The 14,292-nt window shown below is 40.0% G+C and overlaps 1 protein-coding gene across 1 annotated transcript in view; it reads right to left on the bottom strand.

Moving 5' to 3' along the window:
* The window catches only part of B3GALT1 (beta-1,3-galactosyltransferase 1), a 415,780-nt gene extending 401,777 nt beyond the window's left edge, over nt 1-14,003 (bottom strand). Inside the window, exon 1 of the mRNA XM_088474894.1 lies at nt 13,905-14,003. The gene's annotated coding sequence lies outside the window, so the exon portion shown is untranslated. The remainder of the gene's footprint in view (nt 1-13,904) is intronic.
* Nucleotides 14,004-14,292: the final 289 nt, after the last annotated feature.

Here is a 14,292-nt window from a genome sequence, read left to right as displayed (position 1 = left end):
AAATGAACCCAGATGACATACACAGGGTAATATTCTTCCTATCTGTAGTTGTACACATTATACAGTATATACTGTATTTGTTTTCTCAACCAAGGTAAGACATTCTTAGTGCTCCATCTTTTGCTGGAATACATATCTCATAAGGTTTTATAGATCCAGCCTTAGAATGATGTTCTAGATCAGTTGGAGTGTCAAAGGTTACCCAACTTTTCCTTAGGTCTCAGAATTTACCAGATATCACATTATTTATACTGGGCTATTGACTCTTTTTCGGGATTTGAACATCTGTCGGCATGGAGAGATCACGCTGCTTTCAGCCATATTGTTAGCTTTGTTCAGTGTACATTTCTAATAAGCCACCAGTACTGAATAAAGGTCAGCAGCTTAGATGTGCTTCAGTTTCTCCACTCAATGAAATCTCAACTGAACAACGTCTCATCCCCGGCTCAAGCATTGTCACGGCTAGCCACATATACTGTACACCTATAAAGCAAACACACATGAACACACATACTGTAAGTAGCCTCAAGGGACTGACAGGTGAGTTATGTAGCAATAGGAATCACTGTAGTCATCAGAACAAAAAGAAAATGCCAGAGGTTCAATAACATTTCTCTGAATTTTTGCCTTTACTGGGACCCTCAATTAGTAAGGTTCAGCTCCACACACAGTCATGTTTAAGCATCCCTGCTGAATGAGGCTTCAGAGGACTTCCATTCTCTTTAGTTTCAAAGCTCCCAGTGGAGATCCACTCTACAATATGGTAGCACTAGAGAACATGCAGAGCTGGATTAAGGGGGGGCTCCATCTCTGCACTGGGCCAGGACCAGAAGAGTGGTGGCAGTCGGATGACGACTGGAGACGGGCCAGATGACAAGTGCTTGTGTTCCGAACAACAAGTGGGGGTGGAGCAAAAGATGAGATGGGGTGGTGCTGACAAGAGGGGGCCGGAGAAGTGGGTGTGAGCCCCCTTGTCTTAAGTGCTCCGAGCCTCCCGATGGCTTAACCCAGCCCTGAGAACATAACACAACAAAGTTATTGTGCCACACGGTGGCGCTTGATATACAAAAATATGACCTATAAAATATGAATATCTAGGAAAATATACTCAGTCCTTTTTAGGGAGGTATTGTCATTCTGACCATCAATCCTCTCAGAATTTCAAAAAATTCCCGACGGTCTCCATATGGTACATGTGAAAATATTACATAACACAGAAACGATTCCTTAATAATATAAACAATATAGATATTGTAAGTCAATCTGATGTTTGCATAATAATAGTGTTCCTGATCTAGACGTTTAGCGTACCCAGACTCACATGTCACTGTGTGAGAACATTCATATCTAGGTTTCTTTAGTCTTCCCACTCCATGAGTTCCCAATAATTCACTCTCACAATACAGGGTTTCCAAATGGGGATATGAGGTATAGCGTACCTTACTTACATGTAATGTAAGTTGTAACCACTCATAAAGGTTTCTTTATGTAAATTCAATGTATCTTCAATTAGTCACCATGAATACGTTGTCCTCATAAAAAAGGAGAACAATGGTGTATGTAACTGATCATATAATTTAATAGACAAAAAAACACACAAGCTCATGAAAATCCAATTAAGACAAAAGAGTGGTGACCTTATATAATGAAACAATGAAGTCCGGAATCCACCGTTTCATTCCTGGTAATCTCCAATCAATAATGTCCAAAAAAGGTGTAGGTTCCCTGTGACCAACGTGTTTCGATCCGCCACTGCAGATCTTTTTCAAGGTGTAGGGAACAGTTTATACTAGGGCACCTTAAATACCCTATACAATTAATCAATTAATTAACATAAGTGGATAACCGGAAGTGACGTCCACAAGTCCGTGACTTATTTCTGGTTGACGCGGCCGATGTAAAAAGTCAGGGATATTTTTTTGTCCTAAAGCAAGTGTCCATATTGAAGACCTATTCGTCCAAAGCATCTCCTATATATAGATAAATTAATAAATATAAATACCCATCAGAATGTATAAAAATACATAAAAATACATACAAAGCATAAAATGGCTCTAAATCACATAAAATGTAGTATACTGTTGAAACTGGATTATTGGCTGAGACAAGATCAGTTTAAAATTGAATCGCAGCGACACAATCTTGCGACTGGCCACAAGACGCCATTAGCATCATGCGAATGCATCTGTGACCATCGCCATAAGTTACGGCGATTCACCAGAAGCCTATTTCATGACTTTACGTATTGTAAAGGATATATTTCAGAAATGGCTTTACAGTATGTAAAAAAATTGGATTGCATTAGATGAATAGAGCAAATGGCTACGTGACAACTAGCTTGTGTAGATAAGCTTCCTGGACAGTGTCTGCCCTCACTACAGGTGGTCTGGCTCGAATACACACCTTACATTAGCAAGCTTCCTGCAATGACATGATTTCAAAGACTAGAGTGTCATCTTAGGTCTGTCTCTTGTAGCTGGGCTATTTGCATTTCACACAAGAGACTGGGAGAATAAAGAGTTTTTTTCTTTTGAAGCCTGGGACAGGTGGGGGCTGCTGACAGAGTGGGCATGTGGAACTATCTGGCTCAGCATGTCACACTGCTAAGATGTTCACTTAGTGAGAGTTAAGTGCACCCTTCCTCATACACACATTAATACGTCTTTATATCAAACCCCGAATACTCAAACATTACATATTCACACATAAGGTTTAATAAGCTTTAAAGTATATGATTTAAGTTGGTTCAGTTAGTTTAAATGCTGAGAAATAAAGATATTTGATAACTAAGGTTCTATACATGTTAAGACAGCCGTGTTTGGTTTCGAACTGATGCGTACTCTTTCAACAGAATTCCGGTACTATAGGTGTGGAGATCGCATCAGGCATTCTCAACTTATGGACCGCAGAAACTACAAGCAACAAAATGTATATTTTATGAACAACTGTTAGGATGCAGCATGGGAAGGCGGGAGTGAAAAGACCCTCAGTTGTTAGAGGCTGGGCGAGTCTATTTGAACCAGCCTGTTAAATGCACTGTAACATATGCTTCTCCCCTGGGACCCAATGGCATAAGCAAGAAACTTCTCTATTGTCCTGTCTATTCTGGGGGGTATAAACATGTGTGCTCAAACACTGGGTCTTTAGTCTTCTTGCTGAATGCTGATTGACGGAGGTTTTCTTTCTGAATGCCGGGATCTGGTCCAGAGGCGCTGCGTATGTATACTGTACTTGGGTCTGTATAATTCCTTTGCGCTAAATTGCACACAGATCATAGCGTGTAACTGATTTTACTTTTACTTGAATAATACTTTGTGCTTCGGAACCACATGTTCTGAGTCTGGAGTCTCTATTTATTGTATGACTGCGTACGCAAATTAGCGTCATCCTTAGAGGTTTATAGGAAGGATTTTAGAAGGTACAGGCAGGGGTATATAGAGGTTCATTTTAATATCGACAATACGAATATTCCACATATAAGGTGCCTGCTTCAATTATGCAATATATATACAATAAATGTGTATCATCAGATGTCATGCTGTTCTGAACATGAAGTTAATAAAACGAAAAATATATAAAAACCCTATTATAAAACCATTAAATATGTAAACTCCACTTATAAAAACCATTTAGTTTCAAAGTCTTTATTTAGGCCGCCCTGACTTTTTACATCGACCGCGTCAACTGAAAATACCTCACGGACTTGTGGACGTCACTTCCGGTTATCTGGAGAGCCCGCGCTGGGTACCCGGCGTGGGTATTGCCTGAGGACACAGAGGCAGAGCGCGGTGGTTCCGGTGATGTGCCGTGCACGTTTGCACACGGGACATGGCAGGGAGGGAGTTGTATGCCGGACTGGATGACAGCATCCCCCGGAAGTGATCTCATTGGAAGCTAAACATCAAACACAGGAACTGACCCGGGAATGTGGATTAGAAATAAATCTCACTATGATACAGATGCAACTAGGTTGATGTATACATCATAGGGGCTTTTGACACTTATGTTAATTGATTACTTGTATAGAGTTTAAGGTGCCCTGGTATAAACTGTTCCCTACACCTTGAAAAAGATCTGCAGTGGTGGATCGAAACGCGTTGGTCACAGGGAACCTACACCTTTTTTGGACATTATTGATTGGAGATTACCACGAATGAAACGGTGGATTCCGGACTTCATTGTTTCATTATATCAGGTCACCATTCTTTTGTCTTAATTGGATTTTCATGAGCTTGTGTGTTTTTTTCTAATAAATTATATGATTAGTTACATACACCATTCTTCTCCTTTTTAATGAGGACAACGTATGCATGGTGACTAATTTGAAGATACATTGAATTTACATAAAAACACCTTTATGAGTGGTTACAACTTACATTACATGTAAGTAAGGTACGCTATACCTCATATCCCCCATTTGGAAACCCTGTATTGTGAGAGTGAATTATTGGGAACTCATGGAGTGGGAAGACTAAAGAAACCTAGATATGAATGTTCTCACACAGTGACATGTTAGTCTGGGTACGCTAAACGTCTAGATCAGGAACACTATTATTATGCAAACATCAGATTGACTTACAATATCTATATTGTTTATATTATTAAGGAATTATTTCTGTGTTATGTAATTTTTGCACATGTACCATACAGAGACCGTCGGGAATGTTTTGAAATTCTGAGCGGATTGATGGTCAGAATGACAATACCTCCCTAAAAAGGACTGAGTAAATTTTTCTATATCTTCATATTTTATAGGTCATATTTTTGTATATCCAGCGCCACCGTGTGGCACAATAACTTGTTGTGTTGTGTTTTAAGGGTTAAGTGAGACTATTTATTGTGCCATATAAGTTGCTGCAGGTGTTGCGCATCCATTATATTGCCATTTCTCTACATATTTTCAGCCCTGAGAACATGCCTGTGTTTTCACAAAAAAAATATATATTACCATTCTCTCTAAATCCTAAAACTACTAGGCCATGAAATGCAACAAAGGATTTTTATTTCACAATATGGGTCTGATTCAGAGATGAATCGAAAGTCCAAAACAGGCTGCATCTAACGATTATTTGCAATCTGTGCATGCACTGCACCATGAATGCGCACATTGACAGAGGCTGTGCGTGGCCGGATCCTTCCATGAAAAGGGCATTAAAAAGCTTCAACTGGGTGGATACGCAAAATAACCATTTCATAGGAGTGTCGTGGGCATGTAGCCAGAATTCCATGTCATTCTTAGACGTGCCCATGACGCAGGGTCGCCTATGCCTGACAAATCTCTTGCACCCACCATTGGCCAGGTGTAAGTGCCGCACAATAATGATGAAGATTGCGGTTGTGGACAGGTAAACAGGGGGCAGTGCGGCTATATGCTTGAAGCCGTGCGTATATTCGCATTAGGATAACATAGTAAATCTGGCTGCCATCCGGACTTGCAGCCTCTTTGCATGGAACACGGAATTGGGCCCCATGTTTCTAATATCTAGCTGTCAGTGCAGCTTTAATGCTTAGCTTCTTGTTTTATAGTCATTTTACTGATAACATTCACGATTCCACCGACATGATAGTTATTGTTTGCTAGCGGGATACAAAATCTTTACTTCTATGTATACTCCTCGATGTTTCTTGAATAGAAGCTATTTAATATTGCATGTATCACCTCCTTAATATATACAGTATATGCAGGGTTGTCTTAACAGCAGTGTGGGCCCTGGGCAAAGCAATGCACTGGGGCCTCTACCCACCCATTCACGGGAAAAAAATTTAAATGGTCAATAAAATTAAACCCTCCGGCATGCCCATCAGAACTCCCACACATGCAAAGAGACTCTGTCTGACTGATCTGAAGCCGGCGGATGAAGTGAAACTGGGACTGAGGTGAGTACTCGTCACGAGGGAGGGGATGGGGTGGGGGAGGTTAGATCAGAATACAGTGCACCGGCGGCCGGATTATAAAAATATCACAAATTTACCAACTGGCCGCAGCTCCAAGCTTCGGGCCCTTGGGCAACTGCCCAACAAGCCCAATGGAAGAGATAGCCCTGAGTATATGTACTTGTCAGTACATCAATTAACACCAACAATGGCTATCTGAGAAAAATGTCATACACATAACATATCCAGATACAGGTTATGGAGTTACAGGGGTTTTTCCAAAACGGGCAGCATTAACTACGTTTTACTTCCTAGTTTAAGAAACTTACTGGATAACAGGCTTTTGGAAAACAGATTACAGACCTGTATTTACATTCAACCGAAAACCTAGGACACTACATTTTAGAAGCAAAATGTTTTCTTGTGAAATATTTGTAGCCCTGTATACTGCAGTTTGACATTTAAAGGTGGATCATTTGGCACAAGCACCAATCAGCCACATACATACAGTATGTGCAGACCGATTCTGACATTTCTAAAATGTGTCATCACGAAATATTCAGACCTCCGCATTTTCGACCAATGTATATTTTGTAGCAATTTGTCTACAATTTGATCTTAGTTGTCCATAATGGCCATCCAAAGTATTTAACTTCCATTTGGAATCCAAGCACCTCTCTCCCACTTGGTCAGATATTTACTCTGATTATTATTATTGCTATTCTAGTCCTGTGACTGAGAAACGCTCTTTTTTTAAATTGTTGATTGATGGTGACAATATATAATTCTACCATTTATTCTACTAAGTGGACAATTTTGTTGTCTAGAATGTTATTTTGTTTTATCCCAGCAGATATTTTCAATATGACACACTTATTATGACTAGATGTAAATATACACAGAAAAATCAGGTTCTCTATCTATACAACCCTAATCTACACCTAACATCTCTTGGAAAGCAACCCATCAGCTTCTAACTGTCATTTATCTAGTACAGTCTTTGAAATGACAGTTAGAAAGTGATTGGTTGCTTTGGGCTGGTTGGGTATGGGTTCCCGGCAGTCGGGATGCCACCGGTCAGAATACCGACAACGGCATCCTGACAGTCAGAATCCCGACACCCGTAGGTAAGTATACTAACCCTAACCCTCCCTCCCCGGTGCCTAAACCTAACCTCCCCCTCCCCGCACTCTAAACCTAACCCTCCCCCCCCTTAGTGCCTAACCATAACCCTCCCCCTAGTGCCTAACCCTAAACCTTACCCTGCTGCCCGAACTCTGACGCTGTTATTTAAACCGTCAGTATCCTGCACACTGGGATGCAGACTACATCCCGCTTTGGGCCACTCTCCACTTTATATCCGTCCAAGGCTTGACACACATCCCCCTGTGTGTGATTTGTAATCCATCGATTAAAATAGAAATGATCATTCGAAACAAATAATTTTAATTTGCCAAAACCAAAAAGTTGTGTGTGGAAAGAGGAGTGTATTCAGTGTCATTCACAGTCACAAGATCAGATTGGTGAATATTTGGGATTGTGTAACATCTGTGTGTACGTGCTAAAATCGGCCGCTGAGCAAGTTATAAGTCCATAAAGTAATTTCCATGAAGTAACTAGCTAATGCAAGAGAAGCCAGCGTACTCACGGTATTTAGAGACAAATTTGCTTTAAAAAGAAAAATACGCACATTAAGATAAATGAGGTAAAACCATACGAGGGCACCACTTTGACAAACGTGCCTGGAGCATCCCAATAGTTTCAATACCGAACCGCTGCTTCCATCATCCTGTTTATGCTTGTCTGCTTCATAAAAGCTTTTAAATGTATTCTGCAACATCCTGTAAAATAGCTGCAGAAATATTAATTATGGCAGTATTATTGCCCAATATCAGTATGAGAGGGCAATGTTTCTTTTGGAGACACATTGATCTAGAACGGCACATGATTTTCTATAGGGCAGTTCTGTCTCCCAGCTATTGTCAGATATTGGATCTGCTCCAGAGTGATGTGATGTGCAGCACTATTATTAGAAGCCTTTGCTAAGAGATACATAATCCCACCTACAGCCAAGAGAGACACTTTTTATATGTGCCAACTGTGTAAGTTAAGGAACCAGGGCAAGTACAAAAGGTATTAGAGCTAATTTACTAATCTTGCATCTGTGTGAAAAATGAACACGAAGGCGAAGCATCCATTAATAATTAGGTATATTTCTCTAGCTAACACTAACATTGCTCAGGGGTCTGAAGAGAAAGAAATGTCATTTCTCATCTGGTTTATTGTATGCCAGTTGTTGCATATACCATAAATAACACAAAACATACCAGATAGATGGATAGACAGATAGAAATTGCTTTACACTACTTGTACGCAATATAATATAATATATATATTATAATATAATAAACTGTCATTTACACAAGAGGGAAAAGTGTCTTCACCGTGTAATCAATAATTGTGAAATTCACATTTTCCATATAACATTAATACAAACACAAATATATATCAAATACAAATATCTGTTGTTTTACCCCTTTAAAAATGCAATAAGATTTTGTTTTTCCTGCAAGAGGCCAAATGGACATGTCAATTAGGTAATGTGAGGAGACGGCAGTAACTTCTTATACTGTAATACAGCTGCTAATGATTTAAGTCTGCTGGAGGGGTCAGTACTCGAACAGCCAATCAGGAGCAGCTAACTAGTGATGTTGATAAGCATTAACATGGCCTATTAGTGCACCAGCCCTCCAGCCTCTGCACGATATACAGCTGCTAAAGACATATCTGCATATTCATGCATGTCTAATATGTCGCAGTAATGTGACCATGCCCTTACTCATAGGCATATCTATAAGGGTACAGGGTGTACGGTGCACATGGGTCCCTGCAACTATACAATTATACTTCTCCAGAGTACGGTGTCGCTGCAGCAGAAATCAGTGGGAACATGGCGTAGGCCCTTACTGTACTCATCCTACTGTTGCCCGTCCCTGTTATGCCAATCCAAGCATCACTGGGGAAGGGGTGTGTGGACCGCACCAGGTGACGCCGTGTGAAGTCGTGATACCAAAATTGCAGAGCAGCGCTGCTATTTTGGTGTCACCAAGGAGCAGTGATGGATGACACGGGCATGAGCACATCCTCCACACTGTGGCAGGAGTCGGGAGAGGATGGAGGCTGCCCAGCAACTCCTGGAGCGCTGGATACACCACTAGTGTGACGAGAAAAACGTGATATATCAGGGGGTGTGCCATCGTGGACACAAGGCAACGTCCCTTTCAAATGCACGCACCTTTGGCGTGCGTGAGGAGTCCACAGTAGTGCACTGGGTGACACCAACCCAAGTGACACCGCTGAATATTATGCAATTCAACAGTATGCATACAGTTTTGTGGCACTTGTGCAGTACAGACATGCATATCTTACACAAACAGAAATCAGCTATATGCCCGGGATGCAGTCAGGATGCCGAAGGTCAAAATGCCGACCGCTGGCTTCCCGACTGTCTAATCCCGGCAGGGGTCTAATGACAGGCATTGAAATCCTGACGCCTGTCATTTTACCTTCACCGGAAGCGCGAAGCCCGGCATACCGATCGAAGGTAAGCTGGGCGCCGGGCACGGACAGCTGCGGGTTAGGTTAGGGGCTCCCGGGGGGGACATAGGGTTAGGCACCCATGGGAGGGTTAGGGTTAAGCTAGGGGAAGGGGGGTTAGTGTTAGGCACCCCCTTGGGAGACAGGTTTAGGCTGCGGGGAAGGGGGGCACTTAGAGGGGGGGTTAGGGTTAGGTAATAGGGAGGGAAGTTAGGATTAGGCACCCCTAAAGGAGGGTTAGCATGGGGCGTTAGGGTAGTTAGTACTTACCTTTACAGCTGTCGGGATCTTCACTGGTGCCGGTCTCCCGGCGTCGGGATTTGAACATTTCACACCGATCCCATATGCCCAACTTTAACTTAGCCCTGTATTGTGTTACAAAACAAATAACATAATTCTTCTAGAAAGTAGGGTTTGCCTTGTTTAGTGTTCCCATTAGTATTTGCGAACAGGATCGACTACCATTGAAACTATTGCTACATGTATTTAACAAAAAAATTACTAATGGCTAAAATAATTTTTTACTGAAATTGTATAATGCTGTTTAAAATAATGTCTACAACTATTAGTAAAGGCAACATCTATAACACTATAGAGCTCAGCGACTTTACATAACAGGTTTATAGCCCTACAGAATGTCACAATTTCCCTTGGTACACTTCTGTGTGCGCTGGTGATCTCACAGTGGTAATGACTTCCTATGGTTTTTTTCCTACGAAAAATCTGATTTCTTTTTTTTACTGATTATTTATAAATATGGTTGCAATCCTGTCAGAGACATAACCCTAGCACCTAAGACATGTAGCATATATTAGCTTGCTATTTATTGCTTATTTATTAATTTCTTTGTTTGAAAGAGGCATCATATTTCACAGTGCTATTCCTTATATTAGGTCATAGAAAACTTCCATGCTATTGCCATCTATGAAAAGGCTCAGTGATTTGCTATATGAAAGCACATAACTTTCATATGTAAAGAGAGGTATTCCTTTAAACTAAGGGGTACATTTACTAAAGTGAAAGTTTTCAGAAGTAGAGATGTTGCCCATAGCAACCAATCAGATTCTACCTATTATCTTCTAGAAGGGGCTAGTTAAATGTTAAGTAGAATCTGATTGGTTGCTATGGGAAACATCTCCACTTCTCAAACTCTCACTACAGTAAATTTACCCCTAAATGTTTACAAATGTTTCCATATCATATGAGTGATTCATCTATTAACAATATTACGCCTTACACTACTGTAACTAGCATTCAATTACTCACATTTTTCAACACTGTACGACACATGTAAATCCGTCTGACAACGGAACCAATTGATTCCAAAGTCATCATACCCACTCACGTTTTTAACCGTCCTTGGGTGTGCAGTATTAGCGTTCAGTTGTGGTTTTCCAAACACTTCTTGCTTTATTCAATGCATTTAACACGTTATAAGCATTGCAGTCATACGGGTGACCTCCAATGACTACCCAAATGGAATTAAAAACTAATAAACAATCGCATGTTCAAATGTTTTTTTGTATTTGACTTTCGATTTCAATTGTGTTTTAACTTGCCGTGTGGATGTTTTCGAAATAAAAATGTCAAGTTTTATAGTGTTGCATCATTGTCCTTTGATAAATGTAGTTGCATTATATGCAAAATAACCTCAAAACAAAAGCTATGCAAAAAAAAAGTATCTATACAGGTATGTACTTGTTTTTCACAGTGCTACTTCTCAAAATGCCATCACCTATTTCTTATAGGATTGGATTTTAACTGTTAACATGTTAATAGTAGACAACAGTAAGGTATGCACCACGTCCAGCTGCTGACTATATAATAACCAAAAAATGATCACATGTGGCTCAGAGTAACAAGAGCCCCAGGGTGACCCGGCGGACCCTAGTGGTGGATGTACAATGTTGCAGGAATATAGGAATATTGTTCCTGTTATAATGATCTTGCTTTGAACACTAATGGGAAAGGTGCCTCCTATGTATTCTAATGCATTTATGGAAATAGATTTGCAATATGTATGTGTGTGTGTGGGGGGGGGAGGGGGTGAGGAGAGGCTTAGACTGTATCAATATCAACTCAAAATGATTCTAGTATATGGATGTAACAGTGTGTATAGTAAATAATAGTCCCAATCTGTCACATCTGATGAATTCATAGATATTTGTTAATGTAAATCGAGTACTCTTGTTAGGCGTACAAATATATCATGTATCTGAAATAGCAATGTGAAGATTAAACACGCTAAGGCATTATAATTCAACAAGCCAGCAGCTGTGATATATACACTACACTTTTAATCATGTTCAAAGTCACCGGAGCATTGTCATCTATCTGATCATTATACACTAGCACTATCCTGACTGTCTCACTCACTATTTGACATACTCAGTAAGAGTCTACATTAATATTTCATATTACATTTATGAAGTTTTGAAAGCACCGAAACATAACCAATATAAACAGTCGTTTACAGAATTAGGATTTTCATTTGCATTAAGTATCACAATTCACGACAAATCTAGCACTATGCAGTGTAGTCTATAAGCATTATATTTCCGGTTGTTTGGCTACAGTTTGTAACTTTGCTTTAGATTTAGAACACATATAATGCATAGAGCATAAATAGTTTCCATTCTGTATGGTAGCCAGTATGTAAACATTTGAAAACAAGCATAGAAAATAGCATAATAAACTAAAAATGATAACTGCATAGCAACTGCATGCACATGAGTAACATATACCACAAACTGAAGTATAACATCACTCAGATTTTATAAAGCGCTATTCAGTGTTTAGATTAAAACCAAACATTAAAATGTAAACTGATTATTTGTAGTTCAAGCAAAATAAAATATCTCATCACTCCGATCTTTATCCATTTCAGTTCTAGATATTTCTATTCACTTCAAGCTTTTTACTTGTCCAAAAACAGCCATAATAGTAACAGCACGAAGGCAAAACTCATACAGGTCATTAGGAGAATACTGAATTTCTGCAATTTTTTTATAAGATTTATGCAAAAAGGAAAACTGTTATACAGTATATAAAATAGAAAGTACTACATACAGACTGACATGCAATATACTTAGTACACTATTTGTTCTATTAAAATCAACCAGCAATATTATCATTTTTAATACAAATATTTGGTTACTGCCCCTATCGCTAATATTATACAGCATATATTATTACAATTCTAAAAATTAAAATAAAACATTCCTCTCCATATATTATCCAGTGTGCATCTAATTTAGCAAAAATTAAAGACTGTTGCTGCACCCGGGGGTTAATGACACTAAAGATGAACAGTATAAACACCCACATCCAAAAACATACTACTATTTAATGATAAATTATCTCATATTATTCCATATCGCTCTAATATTAACCTATTTTTTGGTTATAGCATCTAGATGACAAATGTGCAGAGAGAAATGTCTAATGTGTACATTTTGAAAATGAATTGGAACTCTCATTCTATTCTTACATACTCACTGAATGTAATTTAGAAAGTGAATACAATTCCATCAGACCAGTACAACATATGCAGGTAGCTCCTGCATAAGAATAACTGTATTGTATGTAATAACCCAACAAGCTGACTTCTCATGCAGACCTCCTCTTTGATGTTTAACATTCTTCCAAAGACAAGCACAATACAGTACCAGACTGTTAGGTAAAAAAAAATATATAAAAGACCACTTAGATGAGAATTGAATGAATGTGGATAAATGTTAAAAAAAACTGGTGTGGTCTTAAATGACTAAAAAAAATTAAATGAAAAATAAATAATAAAAAAAAGCAAGATATAGCATCCAACAACCCTTTAGAGCAATAATTGAGGCTTAGAAAACAATAGCAGCCACTTTAAAATATAAAAAATCCTCATAAACCACACAACTAAGGCTTAGTTAGGGAGAGCGAGTCAGACTTTGAACTTGCCCAGCCAATGTAGCAATGCTATGGGTAATTTGGGCACAGCATGTGTTTAATATACCTTCTGCCAGGTGCACTGGTAAACATATCATGTGTAATTGTGTTACATTGGCTGGAGAGGGCCTGCAAGATGCAAACCCCTGTCCTCCCCAAGAGAAAGAGTAACCTACACATGGTATACAAAGGAGCAAATCAGAGTTGATGGGATGCACACAGGAAAAAGACAGAAATAAAGATATCAGCTACCATTTTCTGATTAATGTCACCAGCAGAGGAAACCTGTAATGGTTGCATAGTGTCTGTGACATTATTAGTGGAACGCGCACCAGAGTCATTTCCAAGGGGATAGAGAGCAAGTGCATGGATGCAGGGAGCACAATCTGCTTCACACAAGGATAAAGCATCCCTTCCTCCATGCATTGCTGACCGGTGCCTGCTATGCCCACACATGGCACACAGCTGCTAGGAAACGGGAGAAAGCAAGCAGCACATACCATCAGAGCAGGAAGGATCCATGATATGTCCCGAGCAATCACTGCACCAGCAGCCTGGCACACAGTGCTTGATATCCACATGCAAGTGATGCTGCTGCCTGCAGCTGCAAAAGGCAGAGAGAAGCAATGAGAGAGGGGCCTCCCAGCCAGGCAGTGGCTGCCTTCATCGCACACAAGCCCAGCCTCTAATGCAATCCACACACGCCCAGGCTGCCAGCATTCAGCAGTGAACACGAGAAACTGGAGGCTGGGAAGCAAGTGCCCCTGATGTCACAAGCCCCTCCTGGCTCTGAACAGGGGGCATTGCTGCAGTTCCAGTACTGGTGGGAGAGGTTAAAGCAAGTCCAGTGGGGAAAAGATCCAGGTTGGCTGGGAGATCATCTAGTTA

The sequence above is a fragment of the Taudactylus pleione genome, unplaced genomic scaffold, assembly GCF_031769625.1.
Source record: "Taudactylus pleione unplaced genomic scaffold, aTauple2 ptg000156l, whole genome shotgun sequence".
NCBI lineage: Eukaryota > Metazoa > Chordata > Amphibia > Anura > Myobatrachidae > Taudactylus > Taudactylus pleione.
The sequence above is the reverse complement of the archived record's forward strand: the minus strand, read 5'-3'. Positions and strand labels throughout refer to the sequence as shown.